This window comes from Pseudophryne corroboree, chromosome 2 (assembly GCF_028390025.1).
Source record: "Pseudophryne corroboree isolate aPseCor3 chromosome 2, aPseCor3.hap2, whole genome shotgun sequence".
In the NCBI taxonomy this organism is placed as follows: domain Eukaryota; kingdom Metazoa; phylum Chordata; class Amphibia; order Anura; family Myobatrachidae; genus Pseudophryne; species Pseudophryne corroboree.
Window position 1 is genome coordinate 764872164 of NC_086445.1, and position 22092 is coordinate 764894255.

A 22092-nucleotide genomic window follows, 5' to 3' on the forward strand; every position below is an offset into this window, starting at 1 on the left:
GGGGGGGGGGACCCCTTGATTGAAGGGGTCCCCACTCCCCCAGGGTACCCCGGCCAGGGGTGACTAGTTGGATTCTTGATGCCACGGCCGCAGGGCACTATATAAAAGTGACCCCCGGCTGTGGCATTATCTGTCCAGCTAGTGGAGCCCGGTGCTGGTTTTAAAAATACGGGGGACCCCTACTCTTTTTGTCCCCCGTATTTTTGGAACCAGGACCAGGCGCAGAGCCCGATGCTGGTTGCTTAAATATGGGGGAACCCCTGTCAATTTTTTCACCATATTTCTGCAACCAGGATCGGCTCAAAGAGCCCGAGGCTGGTTATGCTTAGGAGGGGGGACCCCACGCAATTTTTTTTGAAAAAATAAGCACTTTCCCACCCCTTCCCACTGATATACATGCACGGATCTCATGGATCCGTGCATGCCTATCCAATCACGAATAAAAAAAAAAGGTCTGTTTTTTTTTAGCACTTTTTTACGAGTTGTAATTTTTCACGGCAGTGTTTGTTTGTTTTTTGCTTTGCACTTCTTAGTAAATGACCGAGATTCATACTTAAACAGCCGCGTTTTGACCGATGGTGTATTCATTCGTGATTTTTTTCCTAGGACTTCAAAATATTACGAATGCCCTCATCACTGCCGTGATTATTGCTTAGTAAATTACCGAGATGACACTTTGATGAAAAAACGGCATCTCGGTCAAAATCGGGAGCTTAGTAAATTTACCCCTCTGTCTGTTTCCCTGCTGTCAATTACATGCATGCAGCATGTGGCTGCACTGAGCACTCATTCCGAGTACGCTTTGCTGCACTGGTGGATTCTTCCTGACTCTGAAATGTCTGCCTGAGCTGTGGAATTAGATACCCAACATGTAATCCCTCCCCTACCTACACTGCAATGCTCTCTGCATGGTATGGTAGGCACTGCATCACTCTCTGCATTATATGGTGGTCACTGTGTTGTTCTCTGTATTATGGTGGTCATTCTGAGTTGATCGCTAGCTGCATTTGTATGCAGCGCAGCGATCAGGCTAAAAAACGGCAGTTCTGTTCATGCTTATGCGGCAGTACGGGCACAACGAACGATGCAGTTTTGCACAGGGTCTAGCAATGCATTTCAGTCGCACTGGTTGCCGCAGAGTGATTGACAGGAAGAGGGCGTTTCTGGGTGGCAACTGATCGTTTTCAGGGAGTGTTCGGAAAAACGCAGGCGTGCCAGGAAAAACGCAGGCGTGGCTGGGCGAACGCTGGGCGGGTGTGTGATGTCAAATCCGGAACTGAATAGTCTGAAGTGATCGCAAGCGCTGAGTAGGTTTTGAGCTACTCTGAAACTACACAATTTTTTTTTGCAGGCGCTCTGCAATAAAAACGTTCGCACTTCTGCTAAGCTAAAATACACTCTCAGTGGGCGGCAGCATAGCGTTTGCACGGCTGCTAAAAACTGCTAGCGGGCGATCAACTTGGAATGACCCCCTATATGCGGTCACTGCATTGCTCTCTACCTTATATGGCAGTTACTGCGATTATCTCTGCATTATAGAGCAGTCACTGCAATGCAGTCTGTATCATATGGTGGTCACAGCATTGCTCTTTGTATTATAAGGCATCACACATTGTATTATTTGGTGGTCTCTGCATTGTCTCTGTATTATATGCTGGGCACTGCATTGCTCTCTGTATTCTATGTCAGTCACTGCATTGTCTCTGTATTATATGGCAGTCAGTGTGATACTCTCTGCATTATATTGTGGTCACTGTTTTAACTCTGTATTATATGGCAGGCATTGTGATGCTCCCTTCATTATATGGATGTCACGGCAAGAGATGGAGGGCATTGCAATACTCTGTACCACATCTCTTCAATCAGCTGATGATACCTCTTTAGTTTTGTGCAGCCTTCCTTCAGTGGTACCCTAACACTGCACTTCCCCTGTGAGCCCTTCATGTGGCAGTCTGGCTCTGGGTCATGAACAAAGCAATGGCGAGTAACAGTAAATCCAACAGGCAATAGAAGCCAAGTTAAGAAGCAACCTTATAATTGCCACGTTTGATGCCAGGAATAGATTTGTATAAGCAGTTTGCACTATTAGATGCATTCACATGAATACCCTGGGTGCCCAGTAATTTGTAAGACTTGATGTATAAAATGCTACAAATGGCTTATAGATAACTTTTGTATTTCTCATTTGTTATCAATTTAGATTATTTTCTCTGAGGATATTCCATGCTGTTTGGGAGAAGAATGGGTTAAACTTTTTCAGCTATATACAAACAAAAAGCACCTTAACTGCAGCAAAGGTTATGCTACTCAAAACACCTGTGGGAGTATGTGGGGGGTATGCAGCTGGGATGTTAGTGAGGTCATGTATTCCCCAAAGAAAAAACACAAAACATTGACCTGCGCTTCTCCTAAGGTGCAAATGAAAAAATAACAGTTTCTCACAAAGGGAACAAATAAACAGATCACATCTGTTATATATGTGCCTGTAAACCAGGTGCATATGCAACTGTTTCCTATCAGCACAAGAGAGATGCAGCTTTGCATATGATCACTTTGCCAGCAGCTCTGCACCAGCTCCAGAATATTTTATCGTTTAACCTTTACACTTATATTATCCGGTTGCAAGCCTATTACTTATGTGATTTCCCCCTCTCCTGACTGATGTTTGTTCGAGTCAACACCACTTATTTATAGGATTCAGAAAGCGGGTTTGGAGGCACTGAGTTTAAGAATTTAAGAAGAGGTGAGCTTACCCTAAGTGGCCAATATCTCAATCAGAATCAGCTTTATTGGCCAGGTATACTTGCGTATACTAGGAATTTGTCTTCGGTTTGCTATACAACAGCCAAGTAGGTAACAGGTGTGTGTGTGTGTGTGTGTAAAGTTACACAGATAGGTATACCGTAGGGACACAAGTTAGTTACATGTACGTCTAGTCAGTCAATGTTCAGGAGTTCAGCAGGCGGACCGCTTGAGGAAAGAAACTTTTGAGGCTTCTGGTGGATCTGACGGGGACAGAATCTCTCGACTCTTCTGATACACTGAGGTATGTGATGACTCAGGGGATTACATACTTACAATTTATTTACATTTTGTTTTAGGTTGCAGTATTGAAAGCCCAAATTTTGGCAAGCCAGCTAACACATGCATCTGACTATGGAGAGCTATCGGCTGAGTAATGCTATTGATAATTGCAATAAATGCAGGGTCTGATTCAGTTGCAGCTGCTACTTCATGCTAATGCAGCTTCAAAGCCCTTCCCTGGTCTACAACCATGAGCCTGAATGTGTAAGGCCTGAGACCCACTGTCAGCATCCATAGATGCTGACATACTGCTTGGTGCATCTTTAGATGTACCATCGGTCGCACTATCGATGCCTGCATCAGCCCTATGGCAGGCACAGTTTCCCCATCTGAGTATGGCCTCCTATATAAGACCACATTCATCGTCATGTCTACAACACCCCATAAGAAGCAACATCTCCACCCATCTTCTTAGTAACTTCCCAGTCACTATCCAGGAATGCCCCTTACATTTCTGCTACTGTGGGTTCAAATCACTACTGCAACTCTGTACCTACAAAACCAGGATGCAAGCATGGTGTGATTCAGCTGTACACCCTGTTTTTTTCTGTTCTGTTCATGAGTCCATGACTCTTCTGTCTTTTTGTGGTACTATTGGTATATGGTAAGACAGAAGGTATCCGGTCAGGGTCGGTGCAAGGTTTCTAAGCACCCTAGGCAAGTCGACAGCAACACCCCCCCCCCTTCCTTTCCCCCACTCGGCAAAATACCAAGCCCCTCAGGAGAAAATGTGCAGACACTGCATCACTTACAAGTTCCACAGCCACCGCCTGATAATTTATTGGTTTGGGTTAAAGTATTACGGTTAGTCTCGGGGATGGGGTTAGAGTATTAGGGATAGGATATTAGAGTTGATGCACCACTTTGGGTTAAGGTATTAGTGTTAGGTGTAATGAATAGGGAGAGGTGTGTATGTATGTATATGGATGTGTGTGTGTTTATAGGGTGTATCGGGGGCCTAGGGAGCAGTCTGGGGTGTATTGAGGGACTAGTTGAGCAGATGGGGTGTATTGGGGACCTAGGTAGCATTCAGGGGTGTCCCGGGGGCCTAGGGAGCAGTCGGGGGTGTATCAGGGGCATAGGGAGCAGGGGAATAGGGGACAGTCAGGGGAATAGGGGGCAGTCAGGGGTGTATTGGGGGCATAGGGAACAGGTGACAGTCAGGGAAATAGGAGACAGTTATGGGTGTATCAGGGGCATAGGGAGCAGTGGAATAGGGGACAGTCAGCGGAATAGGGGGCAGTCAGAGGTGTATCAGGGGAATAGGGGGGCAGTCAGGGGAATAGGGGGCAGTCAGAGGTGTATCAGGGGAATAGGGGGGCAGTCAGGGGAATAGGGGGCAGTTAGGGGAATAGGGGGCAGTCAGGGGTGTATCAGTGGCATAGAGAGCAGGGGAATAGGGGGCAGTCAGGGGTGTATCAGGGGCATAGGGAGCAGGGGAATAGGGGACAGTCAGTGAATAGGGGGCAGTCAGGGGTTATAGGGATCAGGGAAATAGGAGGCAGTCAGGGGTGTATCAGAGGCATAGGTAGCAGTGGAATAGGGGACAGTCAGGGGAATAGGGGGCAGTCAGAGGTGTATCAGGGGCATATGAAGCAGGGGAATAGGGGGGCAGTCAGGGGAATAGGGGGCAGTCAGGAGTGTATCAGCGGCATATGGAGCAGGGGAATGGGGGACAGTCAGGTCAATAGGGGTTAGTCCGTGGTATAGGGATCAGGGGAACAGGGGGCAGTTAGGGGAATAGGTAGTAGTCAAGGGAGCAGAGGGCAGTGAGGGCTGTATCAGGGGTATGGTGAGCAGGGTAATAGGGGACAGTCAGGGGAATAGGGGCAATCAGGGGTGTATCAGGGGCATAGGGAGCAGGGGAATAGGGGACAGTCAGGGGAATAGGGGGCAGTCAGGGGTGTATCAGGTGCACAGGGAGCAAGGGAATAGCGGACAGTCAGGGGAATAGGGGGCAGTCAGGGGTGTATCGGGGGCATAGGGAACAGGTGACAGTCAGGGAAATAGGAGACAGTTATGGGTGTATCAGGGGCATAGGGAGCAGTGGAATAGGGGACAGTCAGCGGAATAGGGGGCAGTCAGAGGTGTATCAGGGGATTAGGGGCAGTCAGGGGAATAGGGGGCAGTTAGGAGAATAGGGGGCAGTCAGGGGTGAATCAGTGGCATAGAGAGCAGGGGAATAGGGGACAGTCAGGGGAATAGGGGGCAGTCAAGGGAGTAGAGGGCAGTCAGGGCTGTATCAGGGGTATGGTGAGCAGGGGAATAGGGGACAGTCAGGGGAATAGGGGGCAGTCAGGGGTGTATCAGGTGTACAGGGAGCAAGGGAATAGGGGACAGTCAGGGGAATAGGGGGCAGTCAGGGGTGTATCGGGGGCATAGGGAACAGGTGACAGTCAGGGAAATAGGAGACAGTTATGGGTGTATCAGGGGCATAGGGAGCAGTGAAATAGGGGACAGTCAGCAGAATAGGGGGCAGTCAGAGGTGTATCAGGGGAATAGGGAGCAGTTAGGGGAATAGGGGGCATTCAGGGGTGTATCAGTGGCATAGAGAGCAGGGGAATAGGGGGCAGTCAGGGGTGTATCAGGGGCATAGGGAGCAGGGGAATAGGGGGCAGTCAGTGGTATAGTGAGCAGGGGAATAGGGGGCAGTCAGGGGTGTATCAGGGGCATAGGGAGCAGGGGAATAGGGGACAGTCAGGTGAATAGGGGGCAGTCAGGGTTATTGGGATCAGGGGAATAGGAGGCAGTCAGGGGTGTATCAGAGGTATAAGTAGCAGTGGAATAGGGGACAGTCAGGGGAATAGGGGGCAGTCAGAGGTGTATCAGGGGCATAAGAAGCAGGGGAATAGGGGGGCAGTCAAGGGAATAGGGGGGCAGTCAGGGGAATAGGGGCAGTCAGGGGTGTATCAGCGGCATAGGGAGCAGGGGAATGGGGGACAGTCAGGGGAATAGGGGGCAGTCAAGGGAGTAGAGGGCAGTCAGGGCTGTATCAGGGGTATGGTGAGCAGGGGAATAGGGGACAGTCAGGGGAATAGGGTGCAGTCAGGGGTGTATCAGGTGCACAGGGAGCAAGGGAATAGGGGACAGTCAGGGGAATAGGGGGCAGTCAGGGGTGTATCGGGGGCATAGGGAACAGGTGACAGTCAGGGAAATAGGAGACAGTTATGGGTGTATCAGGGGCATAGGGAGCAGTGGAATAGGGGACAGTCAGCAGAATAGGGGGCAGTCAGAGGTGTATCAGGGGAATAGGGAGCAGTTAGGGGAATAGGGGGCATTCAGGGGTGTATCAGTGGCATAGAGAGCAGGGGAATAGGGGGCAGTCAGGGGTGTATCAGGGGCATAGGGAAATAGGGGACAGTCAGGTGAATAGGGGGCAGTCAGGGTTATTGGGATCAGGGGAATAGGAGGCAGTCAGGGGTGTATCAGAGGTATAGGTAGCAGTGGAATAGGGGACAGTCAGGGGAATAGGGGGCAGTCAGAGGTGTATCAGGGGCATAAGAAGCAGGGGAATAGGGGGGCAGTCAGGGGAATAGGGGGGCAGTCAGGGGAATAGGGGGCAGTCAGGGGTGTATCAGCGGCATAGGGAGCAGGGGAATGGGGGACAGTCAGGTGAATAGGGGGTAGTCCGTGATATAGGGATCAGGGGAACAGGGGGCAGTTAGGGGAATAAGTGGCAGTCAAGGGAGCAGAGGGCAGTGAGGGCTCTATCAGGGGTATGGTGAGCAGGGTAATAGGGGACAGTCAGGGGAATAGGGGCAATCAGGGGTGTATCAGGGGCATAGGGAGCAGGGGAATAGGGGACAGTCAGGGGAATAGGGGGCAGTCAGGGGTGTATCAGGTGCACAGGGAGCAAGGGAATAGGGGACAGTCAGGGGAATAGGGGACAGTCAGGGGTGTATCGGGGCATAGGGAACAGGTGACAGTCAGGGAAATAGGAGACAGTTATGGGTGTATCAGGAGCATAGGGAGCAGTGGAATAGGGGACAGTCAGCGGAATAGGGGGCAGTCAGAGGTGTATCAGGGGATTAGGGGGCAGTCAGGGGAATAGGGGGCAGTTCGGAGAATAGGGGGTAGTCAGGGGTGTATCAGTGGCATAGAGAGCAGGGGAATAGGGGACAGTCAGGGGAATAGGGGGCAGTCAAGGGAGTAGAGGGCAGTCAGGGCTGTATCAGGGGTATGGTGAGCAGGGTAATAGGGGACAGTCAGGGGAATAGGGGGCAGTCAGGGGTGTATCAGGGGCATAGGGAGCAGGGGAATAGGGGGCAGTCAGGGGTGTATCAGGTGCACAGGGAGCAAGGGAATAGGGGACAGTCAGGGGAATAGGGGGCAGTCAGGGGTGTATCGGGGGCATAGGGAACAGGTGACAATCAGGGAAATAGGAGACAGTTATGGGTGTATCAGGGGCATAGGGAGCAGTGGAATAGGGGACAGTCAGCGGAATAGGGGGCAGTCAGAGGTGTATCAGGGGAATAGGGGGGCAGTCAGGGGAATAGGGGGCAGTTAGGGGAATAGGGGGCAGTCAGGGGTGTATCAGTGGCATAGAGAGCAGGGGAATAGGGGGCAGTCAGGGGTGTATCAGGGGCATAGGGAGCAGGGGAATAGGGGGCAGTCAGTGGTATAGTGAGCAGGGGAATAGGGGGTGGTCAGGGGTGTATCAGTGGCATAAAGAGCAGGGGAATAGGGGGCAGTCAGGGGTGTATCAGGGGCATAGGGAGCAGGGGAATAGGGGGCAGTCAGTGGTATAGTGAGCAGGGGAATAGGGGGTAGTCAGGGGTGTATCAGGGGCATAGGGAGCAGGGGAATAGGGGACAGTCAGGTGAATAGGGTGCAGTCAGGGTTATTGGGATCAGGGGAATAGGAGGCAGTCAGGGGTGTATCAGAGGTATAGGTAGCAGTGGAATAGGGGGCAGTCAGAGGTGTATCAGGGGCATAAGAAGCAGGGGAATAGGGGGGCAGTCAGGGGAATAGGGGGGCAGTCAGGGGAATATGGGGCAGTCAGGGGTGTATCAGCGGCATAGGGAGCAGGGGAATAGGGGACAGTCAGGGGAATAGGGGGCAGTCAGGGGTGTATCGGGTGCACAGGGAGCAAGGGAATAGGGGACAGTCAGGGGAATAGGGGACAGTCAGGGGTGTATCGGGGCATAGGGAACAGGTGACAGTCAGGGAAATAGGAGACAGTTATGGGTGTATCAGGAGCATAGGGAGCAGTGGAATAGGGGACAGTCAGCGGAATAGGGGGCAGTCAGAGGTGTATCAGGGGATTAGGGGGCAGTCAGGGGAATAGGGGGCAGTTCGGAGAATAGGGGGTAGTCAGGGGTGTATCAGTGGCATAGAGAGCAGGGGAATAGGGGACAGTCAGGGGAATAGGGGGCAGTCAAGGGAGTAGAGGGCAGTCAGGGCTGTATCAGGGGTATGGTGAGCAGGGTAATAGGGGACAGTCAGGGGAATAGGGGGCAGTCAGGGGTGTATCAGGGGCATAGGGAGCAGGGGAATAGGGGGCAGTCAGGGGTGTATCAGGTGCACAGGGAGCAAGGGAATAGGGGACAGTCAGGGGAATAGGGGGCAGTCAGGGGTGTATCGGGGGCATAGGGAACAGGTGACAATCAGGGAAATAGGAGACAGTTATGGGTGTATCAGGGGCATAGGGAGCAGTGGAATAGGGGACAGTCAGCGGAATAGGGGGCAGTCAGAGGTGTATCAGGGGAATAGGGGGGCAGTCAGGGGAATAGGGGGCAGTTAGGGGAATAGGGGGCAGTCAGGGGTGTATCAGTGGCATAGAGAGCAGGGGAATAGGGGGCAGTCAGGGGTGTATCAGGGGCATAGGGAGCAGGGGAATAGGGGGCAGTCAGTGGTATAGTGAGCAGGGGAATAGGGGGTGGTCAGGGGTGTATCAGTGGCATAGAGAGCAGGGGAATAGGGGGCAGTCAGGGGTGTATCAGGGGCATAGGGAGCAGGGGAATAGGGGGCAGTCAGTGGTATAGTGAGCAGGGGAATAGGGGGTAGTCAGGGGTGTATCAGGGGCATAGGGAGCAGGGGAATAGGGGACAGTCAGGTGAATAGGGTGCAGTCAGGGTTATTGGGATCAGGGGAATAGGAGGCAGTCAGGGGTGTATCAGAGGTATAGGTAGCAGTGGAATAGGGGGCAGTCAGAGGTGTATCAGGGGCATAAGAAGCAGGGGAATAGGGGGGCAGTCAGGGGAATAGGGGGGCAGTCAGGGGAATATGGGGCAGTCAGGGGTGTATCAGCGGCATAGGGAGCAGGGGAATGGGGGACAGTCAGGTGAATAGGGGGTAGTCCGTGGTATAGGGATCAGGGGAACAGGGGGCAGTTAGGGGCATAGGTGGCAGTCAAGGGAGTAGAGGGCAGTGAGGGCTGTATCAGGGGTATGGTGAGCAGGGTAATAGGGGACAGTCAGGGGAATAGGGGGCAATCAGGGGTGTATCAGGGGCATAGGGAGCAGGGGAATGGGGGGCAGTCAGGGGTGTATCAGGTGCACAGGGAGCAAGGGAATAGGGGACAGTCAGGGGAATAGGGGGCAGTCAGGGGTGTATCGGGGGCATAGGGAACAGGTGACAGTCAGGGAAATAGGAGACAGTTATGGGTGTATCAGGGGCATAGGGAGCAGTGGAATAGGGGACAGTCAGCGGAATAGGGGGCAGTCAGAGGTGTATCAGGGATTAGGGGGCAGTTAGGAGAATAGGGGGCAGTTAGGAGAATAGGGGGCAGTCAGGGGTGTATCAGTGGCATAGAGAGCAGGGGAATAGGGGACAGTCAGGGGAATAGGGGGCAGTCAGGGGTGTATCGGGGGCATAGGGAACAGGTGACAGTCAGGGAAATAGGAGACAGTAATGGGTGTATTAGGGGCAAAGGGAGCAGTGGAAAAGGGGACAGTCAGCGGAATAGGGGGCAGTCAGAGGTGTATCAGGGGCATAGGGTGCAGGGGAATAGGGGGACAATTAGGGGAATAGGGGTGCAGTTAAGGGAATAGGGGGCAGTCAGGGGTGTATCAGAGGCATAGGGAGCAGGGGAATAGGGGACAGTCAGGTGAATAGGGGGCAGTCAGGGTTATAGGGATCAGGGGAATAGGAGGCAGTCAGGGGTGTATCAGAGGCCTAGGTAGCAGTGGAATAGGGGACAGTCAGGGGAATAGGGGGCAGTCAGAGGTGTATCAGGGGCATAGGAAGCAGGGGAATAGGGGGGCAGTCAGGGGAAAAGGGGGGCAGTCAGGGTAATAGGGGGCAGTTAGGGGTATATCAGCGGCATAGGGAGCAGGGGAATGGGGGACAGTCAGGTGAATAGGGGGTAGTCCGGGGTATAGGGATCAGGGGAATAGGGGGCAGTTAGGGGAATAGGTGGCAGCAAAGGGAGCAGAGGGCAGTCAGGGCTGTATCAGGGGTATGGTGAGCAGGGTAATAGGGGACAGTCAGGGGAATAGGGGGCAGTCAGGGGTGTATCAGGGGCATAGGGAGCAGGGGAATAGGGGACAGTCAGGGGAATAGGGGGCAGTCAGGGGTGTATCAGGTGCACAGGGAGCAAGGGAATAGGGGACAGTCAGGGGAATAGGGGGCAGCCAGGGGTGTATCGGGGGCATAGGGAACAGGTGACAGTCCGGGAAATAGGAGACAGTCATGGGTGTATCAGGGGCATAGGGAGCAGTGGAAAAGGGGACAGTCAGCGGAATAGGGGGCACTCAGAGGTGTATCGGGGGCATAGGGAGCAGGGGAATATGGGGACAGTTAGGGGAATAGGGGGGCAGTTAGAGGAATAGGGGGCAGTCAGGGGTGTATCAGCGGCATAGAAAGCAGGGGAATAGGGGGCTGTCAGGGGTGTATCAGGGGCATAGGGAGCAGGGGAAAGGAGGCACTCAGTGGTATAGGGAGCAGGGGAATAGGGGGCAGTCAGGGGAATAGGGGGCAGTCAGGGGTGTATCAGGGGCATAGGGAGCAGGGGAATAGGGGACAGTCAGGTGAATAGGGGGCAGTCAGGATTATAGGGATCAGGGGAATACGGGGCAGTCAGGGGTGTATCAGAGGCATAGGGAACAGGGGAATAGGGGACAGTCAGGGGAATAGGGGGCAGTCAGGGGTATAGGGAGCAGGGGAATAGGGGGCAGCCAGGGGTATAGGGAGCAGGGGAATAGGGGGCAGTCAGATGTCTATCAGGGGCATAGGGAGCAGTGGAGTAGTGGACAGTCAAGAGAATAGGGGGGCAGTCAGGGTAATAGGGGCAGTCAGGGGTGTATCAGTGGCATAGGGAGCAGGGGAATGGGCAAGTTAGGTGAATAGGGGGTAGTCCGGGGTATAGGGATCAGGGGAATAGGGGGCAGTTAGGGGAATAGGGGGCAGTCAGGGGTGTATCAGATGCATAGGGAGCAGGGGAATAGGGGACAGTCAGGGGGATAGGGCGCAGTCAGGGGTATAGGAAGCAGGGGAATAGGGGCCAGTCAATGGTGTATTAGGGGCATAGGGAGCAGGGGAATAGGGGACAGTCAGGTGAATAGGGGGAAGTCAGTGGTATAGGGATCAGGGGAATAGAGGGCAGTCAGGGGAATAGGGGGCAGTCAGGGGTGTATCAGAGGAATAGGGAGCAGGGGAATAGGGGACAGTCAGGGGAATAGGGGGCAGTCAGGGGAATAGGAAGCAGGGGAATAGGGGGCAGTCAGGGGAATAGGAAGCAGGGGAATAGGGGGCAGTCAGGGGTGTATCAGGGGCATAGGGAGCAGGGCAGGGCCGGATCAAGGCTCCAGGGGCCCAGGGTACTTTAGACAAAGGGGGCTCCTGAGGACTAAATATAGTGTATATACTGATGCGCATCCCCGTGGCTGTCGTATAGAGTCCCCTAGGTCGTTGGTGCTGCACTAATGATATATCCAATCTGATGCGCGTCCCCGTGGCTGTCGGATAGGATCCCGTAGGTGGTTGGTGCTGCACTAATGATATATCGGAATTGGATGGAATCGAATGAAAAAAGTGTGTTTTTTTTGTGCATGTGATATATCGCATGCGATGTATCACAGGGAAGTTTGACTGGCATTCTCAAGACACTCCCAGCCCCCGTAGCCCTCTATCCAGCCCATCAGATATATCTCATGGTGCAATTGTATGCCGTACGATATATTGCATGCAATGTATAGCGGCTTCATCAATCACATGCAATATATCTTATGCAAAAATAGCCCAAAAGTACCAAATCGTATGGAATCACTCCCGGGAAGGTCCCGGGGTAGTTCAAGGGAAATTACATCCGACTTCAGCCTCAGACATATCGTTGTAGTGCATGGGGCCCTTAAGATAGATAAAAGTGTAAGCAGAAAGCTGTTGGAGGCAGCAACAAAGGATAGCACATATTATTGAATAGAAAAATAGCATACATACACACAACACATATAGACACGTAGCATACATACACACAAAACATACACACACACACACACACACACACACACACGCATAGCATACATGCACACAACACACACATAGCATACATAAATTAAACACTCACAAACAGCATACATACAACACACACACAGCATACATACAAACAAACAAACACACACATACATCATGCATACACACACACACACAGCATGCATACATACACACACACTACACACCAACAAACACACAGCATACAGTACCTACAAATACACACAAAGCATACACTACACACACACACACACACACACATACAGCACTAACCATTTGAATAAAGGAGAAGAGGAGGAGATTCTGCCGGAGTGCATGTGAGTTAAACACAGGAGCTGCTGCTGCTGCTGCTGCACATGCTCAGCAGCTCCCTCCACTGTGTGTTATAGGTCCTACACACTGGCCGATCCGCCGCCGAGTTGCCCGACGGCGGATATGGCCGACGAGCGACCCGGCGGCGGCGGGGGGGGCAGTGACGCCGCTTCACTCCCCCCGTCACCCGGCTGCATTGAAGTGCAGGCAAATATGGACGAGATCGTCCATATTGGCCTGCATGTACAGCCGACGGGGGACCAGCGATAAACGAGCGTGGGGCCGCGCAACATTCATCGCTGGAGCCTCTACACTGCACGATATGAATGGTATCTCGTTCATTAATGAACGAGATCGTTCATATCGTGTAGTCATGTCGGCCAGTGTGTAGGGCCCTTTCGAGAGGCTAGAGAGTTCTGCTGATCAGAGCTCTCAGTCAGGAGTAGCCGTGCACTGCATTCACGGCAGTTCGTTAGTGCCTGTGGGTGGCCCCGCCGGGTGCAGAGACGGAGACAAGGCTGTCTCCGTCTCTGAAACACAAAATTTGTCTGCAGGGGGATAGTTTGCGCCACTGCCACCAATGAATGAACTTCATAAAAAAGAAACTGGCAGTGCTTGACGGCAGGCACGGGGGGCCCTTAAATATGGGGGGCCCAGGGTAATGTGTCCCCTGGGCTCCCTCCTTAATCCGGCTCTGGAACAGGGGAATAGGGGACAGTCAGGGTGTATCAGGGACGTCAGTCAGATGTACAGCATAATGTAGGGCATGGGGCTGTATTAGAGACCTGCTGTAAGTGTACTGTACATCAGGCAAGTAACAGTGACTGACCTGAAGTAGTAGCAGCAGCAGTGCCAGACCCGGTGCCCCGGCTTCCTGTGTCCAATGCTGGTGCTCATGGAATGTTCACTTCACTCCCCGTGGCAGATCCTGTGAAGGACGGAATCACTGAATTCCGCACCACCCTCAGATGATCGGTGTTTGAGCCGGAGGAACTTTTGCAGAGAGGCGACCGCTTGTCCCTAGGGAGGGGTCAGCCAGCCACCTGCAAGTACATGATGTAGCTTAGCCGACCCTATGTGCCCTGGAGCAATGTGTCCTGGAGCCGACTTATAGGCAGTCAGTAGCACCCTGAGCCGTTATCCACATAGTAAAGTTCCGTCTCTGGCTCCTGCTGGCGGGTCCCAGGCTGCATTATAAATAAATAATCTCTTAAACGCCACTGGCCCCCGGCCTCCTTCTCAGGCTCCAGCAGCTCCGTGTCCTGCTTACATGGTTTGTTTGTGGTCCTGGTCGGGCGGGGGCAGGGGAGTGAGTGACGCAGTAGGGGGTGGTGGTAGCTCTAACCCGGCAGATCGGACACCGGGTGAGCATGGAATGGATCCTCCTCACATCACATCCCTCATGGCGAGCGCACCTGCACAGTCACTTCCATTTTTGGGGGGTTGCACTTAGCACCGCCCTTCAAATGCCTGCACCCATAGGCAGCTGCCTAAAGCTGCCTAATGGTAGCGCCGGCCCAGTATCCGGTCTTTAGGTCAACAGCACTTAGGTCGACACTCATTAGGTCGACCAGTCTTGGTCGACATGGTCATTATGTCGACATGGTCACTAGGTCGATATGACAAAGGCCGACACATGAAAAGTTCGACATGATTTTTTCACATTTCTTTTTTAATTTTTTTAACTCTTTCATACCTTACAATCCATGTGGACTACGATTATGAATAGTAACCTGCCACCAGTGGTAGCGGAGCGAGACACCTTGCTGCGAGTGGACACAGTGCACTATTTGGGGTTCCCGGTCACTTTATGAAGAAAACGACACCCAAAAAATATTTAAAAAACTCATGTCGACCTTTTCCATGTCAACCTGCGTCGACCTAGTTCAGGTGTGGACCTAGTCACTGTCGACCAATAGTGGTCGAACTAATGACTGTCAACCTAGTTACTGTTGACCCTATGATCCACACCGAGGCAGAATGTGAAAGGAATATAAGCTTCTAGTCTTCTGCAGGATATGCGGCTATTTTGTGATGTGTCACTATATACAGTGTACAGGGAGGCGATCACAAGACCACCTGTCCGGATCCCAGGCGGTGAAATCTTGCTGCCGGAATACCGGAGCCACAGGCTTTTCTCCCTCTGTGGGTGTCCATGACACCCATAGAAGGAGACTAGATCCTGTGGCGAGCGCAGCGAGTCTGCAAGGGGCTTTCTAGCGTTCGCCCCGCTGCCGGCATACTGGTGGCCGGGATCCCGCTGTCGGGAACATGACAGTCGGGATCCCAGCCGCCGGTAAAAGGTATGTATTCCCAGTGTATGTACGGTGTGTACAATTACTGCTTGGATTGCAGAATTTAGCTATAAGAATCTGTCTGTTTTATATACTGTCTGTTTTATATATATGATTTATATGTAACCCCCCCTTTATGTGCCTCCTAATGAGGGGAGTTAATCATTACCCTTTATATTGAGAAGTTTTCAGTACAGTGCCTTCACCTAAGTCTAAAGCAGGGTACACACTAGACAACATGCTCCATGAGCAATATCGTCCACAACTTCCCTTGAAGTTCCTGACATCTCTCCGACAAACTATATAATGCATACACACTAACGATATCGTTCAGTGACAACACCAGGTCCAGCCCTGAACATGCAGTTGTCAACGACATAGTCAAAAATGACCTGTATGAACAGATGACAGACCACATCTTTAACCACCAATGGGAGCGCGCCTCGTTACCTATACAGTTCGTACACACTAGGCAATATTATAAACTATATCGCTTAAAAGGGGGAAATTGGGCTAGAGTTTGTATCTTACACTGAACACTTCATGTAATAGTTCATCGTGAATTCAGTTTATTTATGGCCATAGTCTCAGAGTTGCACCTTTCTTTTAAACTATTAGAAACCCAGGTTTCAATTTTAGAAACTGATTATCCTTGGTCTGTAATGAGGGATTTAGATGGTGATCCTGTTCTGAAATGGACACATCCCTTTGCTTAATTTTGTGTCAACAACAGTCAGCAGTAGCAGGTTATATACTCAAATAGGATAATTTATCCAGTTGTATATTGATGTCAAAGTGACTACACTTGAAAGGATCTCTATAGTTAACAAGTCAACGATGCTTTGGGCAACACAGGGTTAGTTAAGTATAGCTGCCCTGATAATTGGTAATTCCAGATTATTGGTTATTGCTACCACTTCCATCTTGGATGCACCTGAAGAAAAGACTAGCTAGCATGTTTGAGGTAACTTGAGAAAAGTGTGTAGCTGGAATATGTAGTTTATAATAGGATAAAGAACTGTATCATAGGGTGGTCTCCACTTGTATCATGGGGTCACTATGCCAAGTGCTGTGTGTTACTGTGGCACCCACCTCTCCAGAGTACTGTAGCAACCTGGCACAAGGCTAAGGTCTGAACCTGCTGCTCTCACAGGGGTGTGGTATGTGCATACCTCCGGCGGCAAGCTGCCTCTCTGGTCAGAAATGTCTGTCCAACCCTCTCTACAGACTGCAAGCTTCTCCTCAGTCCTTCCTCACTCCGTCTTATGCCAGCTTTACAGAGTACCGCTCTCCCCCAGGTGCCTCACATGGGGCTAATCTCAAGTAGAGATTTCTGTAGGATTTAGCACATACTTGCCTACCTGACCCTCTCCATGAGGGAGAAAATGCTCTGTTCCTGGACTTTCCTGGTAATGTATGATTGCCATCACCTGTGGTGAAACACCTTTATTATCAATTAACTAGCTCACCACAGGTGATGGCAATCATACATTACCAGGAAAGACCAGGAACAGAGCATTTTCTCCCTCATGGAGAGGGTCAGGTAGGCAAGTATGATTTAGCAGCCGCTGTCCAGGAGTCACTGTATGTTGAGTCAGCAGCGCAGATCTGATCTCTCCACCAGTCCCAACTGACTTCAACTTGTTTTTTGTGTCCGTTTTTCTGAACCCTCCTCTTCCTGTCCGCATGGCTGTCGCTCACACTGTTCACTAGCCTCATCTCTCCTGATCGTTGTCCAGCCATATGGGCTTCTATTAACTCTTACTTGTTTATGCTGGCTGCTGGCTTGGATGTCTATCGCTGGCCCCAGTGGTAGAACTCCACACACAGACATCTGTGCTCCATGCTGAACCTCCTCACCTCCCAGCAGGGCCGGTGACAGGGTGGGTCAAAGGGGACACTTGTACTGGGCCCCAAGGATCAGGCTATGCGACTTAGTGCACGGCAGGGATGTGAGCCGTCTTATACAAATAGGGCAGCTTGCTGTAGGCAGTGTGGGCACAGCCTCAGTGTGACAGGAGTCTCTCACACACACACAGGCTGTGCGGCGCGAGTGTGTTGGCCAGGATTCCCATTCCCTGGGCCGGACTCTTCTGGAGGGGTCTGCTGTGAGGTGTTCGGGTACTGGGGAGTGCAGATCAGGTGACTCTCTCTACGGGTAAGAGTGCCTTGGTGAGGGGATACAGGACTATGGGATGGAGTGGGGGAGCTGGGAATGCAGCATAGAGTCATTGGGGAGAGACAGACTGTGGAGTGTGTGTGGGAGGAAGGAGAGATATACATATTTATATTTGTGTATAAATATATATATATATATATATATATATATATATATATAAACCACGGCACTCTCAGCATAACAGGATTACTTTGTCTGTTGCCTTCCGTAATTAGGAGAGTAAGGCAGCTCCCCAAAATATGCAATTCTTGGACGGCGGCACTCAGAACAAAACGACACAGCACTGCAGATAGTTGCCAGATATATATATATATATACAAGCATGTTAACAGCGGCACTCAGCAGACTGATTGAAGTAAATAAATGCCTTTATTCCGGAATAAAGGCATTTATTTACTTCAATCAGTCTGCTGAGTCCTGCTGTTAACAAGCTTGTATCTTGGATTATTATATCCCCAGAAGGCACCACAGCAAGTATCCCTCACCCACAAGTGAGTGCCGAGCCTCCCAGCAGCCTATATATATATATATATATATATATATATATATATATATATATATATATATATATATAACAGTTTCTCATATAACGCAGGAAATTCCGTTGTTCTTTTATATATATATATATATACTCTCCAAAAAACAGAGGCACTCCTGGACTAAATACTTAGTGAAAACTCATGGTGGTTTATTCAATGTTTCGGGGTACTGCCCCCCGTCATCAGGACACACATGTGTCCTGATGACGGGGGGCAGTACCCCGAAACGTTGAATAAACCACCATGAGTTTTCACTAAGTATTTAGTCCAGGAGTGCCTCTGTTTCTTGGAGAGTATTGAGGGGGCTGGCAGGCCCTGTGAGTGCACCCTGGCAGGCTATTTATATTTTCCATGGAGTGCCGGCTGAAGGAGTTTGGTATATATATATATATATATACCAATTAGTGATGAGCGGGTTCGGATCCTCGGGATCCTAACCCGCCCGAACTTCACCTTTTTTTGCACGGGTCCGAGCAACTCGGATCCTCCCGCCTTGCTCGGTTAAACCGAGCGCGCCCGAACGTCATCATCCCGCGGTTGGATTCTCGCGAGATTCGTATTCTATATTAGGAGCCGCGCGTCGCCGCCATTTTTCACTCGTGCATTGGAGATGATCGTGAGAGGACGTGGCTGGCGTCCTCTCAGTTTCTATGTTCAGTGGGCTGCAAATATCTGTGCTCAGTGTGCTGCAAGTGCAAATATCTACGTTCTCTGCCTGAAAAACGCTCCATATCTGTGCTCAGTGTGCTGCAAATATCTGTGCTCAGTGAGCTAATTGCTTTATTGTGGGGACTGGGGACCAGCAGTATTATATAGTAGGAGGACAGTGCAGAGTTTTGCTGACCAGTGACCACCAGTATTATACGTTCTCTGCCTGAAAAACGCTCCATATCTGTGCTGCATTGTAGTTTATAGTAGGAGGAAAGTGCAGAATTTTGCTGACCACCAGTATAACTATATATATATATATATATAGCAGTATGGTACAGTAGTCCACTGCTCTACCTCTGTGTCGTCAAATATACTATCCCATCCATACCTGTGGTGCATTTCAGTTTTGCACAGTTTGCTGACCACCAGTATATAATATATAGCAGTACGGTACAGTAGGCCACTGCTCTATCTACCTCTGTGTCGTCAAGTATATTATCCATCCATACCTGTGGTGCATTTCAGTTTTGCACAGTTTGCTGACCACCAGTATATAATATATAGCAGTACGGTACAGTAGGCCACTGCTCTATCTACCTCTGTGTCGTCAAGTATACTATCCATCCATACCTGTGGTGCATTTCAGTTTTGCACAGTTTGCTGACCACCAGTATATAATATATAGCAGTACGGTACAGTAGGCCACTGCTCTACCTACCTCTGTGTCGTCAAGTATACTATCCATCCATACCTGTGGTGCATTTCAGTTATGCACAGTTTGCTGACCACCAGTATATAATATATAGCAGTACGGTACAGAAGGCCACTGCTCTACCTACCTCTGTGTCATCAAGTATACTATCCATCCATACCTGTGGTGCATTTCAGTTTTGCACAGTTTGCTGACCACCAGTATATAATATATAGCAGTACGGTACAGAAGGCCACTGCTCTACCTACCTCTGTGTCGTCAAGCATACTATCCATCCATACCTGTGGTGCATTTCAGTTTTGCACAGTTTGCTGACCACCAGTATATAATACATAGCAGTACGGTACAGAAGGCCACTGCTCTACCTACCTACCTCTGTGTCGTCAAGTATACTATCCATCCATACCTGTGGTGCATTTCAGTTTTGCACAGTTTGCTGACCACCAGTATATAATATATAGCAGTACGGTACAAAAGGCCACTGCTCTACCTACCTCTGTGTCGTCAAGTATACTATCCATCCATACCTGTGGTGCATTTCAGTTTTGCACAGTTTGCTGACCACCAGTATATAATATATAGCAGTACGGTACAGAAGGCCACTGCTCTACCTACCTCTGTGTCGTCAAGTATACTATCCATCCATACCTGTGGTGCATTTCAGTTTTGCACAGTTTGCTGACCACCAGTATATAATATATAGCAGTACGGTACAGTAGGCCACTGCTCTACCTACCTCTGTGTCGTCAAGTATACTATCCATCCATACCTGTGGTGCATTTCAGTTTTGCACAGTTTGCTGACCACCAGTATATAATATATAGCAGTACGGTACAGTAGGCCACTGCTCTACCTACCTCTGTGTCGTCAAGTATACTATCCATCCATACCTGTGGTGCATTTCAGTTTTGCACAGTTTGCTGACCACCAGTATATAATATATAGCAGTACGGTACAGTAGGCCACTGCTCTACCTACCTCTGTGTCGTCAAGTATACTATCCATCCATACCTGTGGTGCATTTCAGTTTTGCACAGTTTGCTGACCACCAGTATATAATATATAGCAGTACGGTACAGAAGGCCACTTAGCTTAGTCACACAGCTACCTCATTGCGCCTCTTTTTTTCTTTGCATCATGTGCTGTTTGGGGACTATTTTTTTGAAGTGCCATCCTATCTGACACTGCAGTGCCACTCCTAGATGGGCCAGGTGTTTGTGTCGGCCACTTGGGTCGCTTAGCTTAGTCACACAGCTACCTCATTGCGCCTCTTTTTTTCTTTGCATCATGTGCTGTTTGGGGACTATTTTTTTGAAATGCCATCCTGTCTGACACTGCAGTGCCACTCCTAGATGGGCCAGGTGTTTGTGTCGGCCACTTGGGTCGCTTAGCTTAGTCACACAGCTACCTCATTGCGCCTCTTTTTTTCTTTGCATCATGTGCTGTTTGGGGACAATTTTTTTAATCTGCCATCCTGTCTGACACTGCAGTGCCACTCCTAGATGGGCCAGGTGTTTGTGTCGGCCACTTGGGTCGCTTAGCTTAGTCATCCAGCGACCTCGGTGCAAATTTTAGGACTAAAAATAATATCGTGAGGTGTGAGGTGTTCAGAATAGACTATTGAGGTTAATAATACTATGGGATCAAAATTACCCCCAAATTCTATGATAGCTGTTTTTGAAGGTTTTTTGTAAAAAAAAACACCCGAATCCAAAACACACCCGAATCCGACAAAAAATTTTCAGGGAGGTTTTGCCAAAACGCGCCCGAATCCAAAACACGGCCGCGGAACCGAATCCAAAACCAAAACACAAAACGCAAAAAATTTCCGGTGCACATCACTAATATATATATATATATATATATATATATATATATATATATATATATATATATATATATATATATATAGGGGCCCCAGAGATATCACTGTCCCGGGACCCAAGATTTCTGTTGCTGGCCCCGCCTCCCAGCAACCAGCACATTCGCGGACAGCAGAGCTAGAGTGAGAGTGATACAGCTGCTGCATACAAAGAAGACTCAGTGGCTATGTGATATTGGGGGTCATTCCGAGTTGATCGTAGCTGTGCTAAACTTAGCACAGCTACGATCAGGCACTCAGACATGCGGGGGGACACCCAGCACAGGGCTAGTCTGCCCCACATGTCAGTGTCAGCCCCCCCCCCCCCCCGCAGAAATGCAAAAGCATTACACAGCGGGAGGGCCAGTGCAGCTCCTGCGGCTGGCCGGGAGAACCTCCTCGCTGCCCGGGTCGCAGCGGCTGCGTGTGACATCACGCAGCCTCCGTGGCCCGCCCCCCCAATGATTCGGCCACGCCTGCGTTGGCCGGACCGCGCCCATTAAACAGCGGCTTAACGCCGCCATCCAGCCCCCTCCTGCCCAGCAACCACCTCTGCCTGTCAATCAGGCAGAGGCGATCCCAACAATACAAAGGCCTTCGGCTGCCCAGCATGCGCCGGCGCACTGCGGCGACGGCGCATGTGCAGATCCGACACGAACGATGCGCAGCGATAAACTGCAGCGAGCGATCGGGTTGGAATGACCCCCATTAGCCCATCTCTGAATGAGGCCCACTGGAGTGAATGGGAGAATTAATTAACATTCCGATGAATTAATCAGAAAAGAAATCATTTAAATAGAAAGAAAGCATACAGCAGTAGGCCAGGACTGGTTCCCAATAAAACCAGATGAGAAATCAGCATGGAGTCCCCCTACTACAATGCTAGGACAGGCCGGCTAGCGCTGGGGCTGATCAAAGAAAATGGGGACAATGACAAGATTTTTAAAACAAACTGAGGTTAATTTCAGGTTTCAGATTGTTCAACATCAATATAGGAATAGTAATTTAGTGAGTCTTGTCATTTAGCTAAC

At 50.4% G+C, this 22092-nt stretch overlaps 1 protein-coding gene across 2 annotated transcripts in view; it reads left to right on the forward strand.

The window, feature by feature from the left end:
- The first annotated feature begins 2591 nt into the window (after window positions 1-2591).
- The window catches only part of LOC135047580 (mitochondrial glutamate carrier 1-like), a 178051-nt gene continuing 158550 nt past the window's right edge, over window positions 2592-22092 (forward strand). The window contains exon 1 of one of the 2 annotated variants that reach the window (XM_063955462.1): window positions 2592-2743. The gene's annotated coding sequence lies outside the window, so the exon portion shown is untranslated. Of the gene's footprint in view, window positions 2744-2886; window positions 3047-22092 lie in introns of those variants that run through there. The other variant, XM_063955461.1, reaches the window with a different exon arrangement.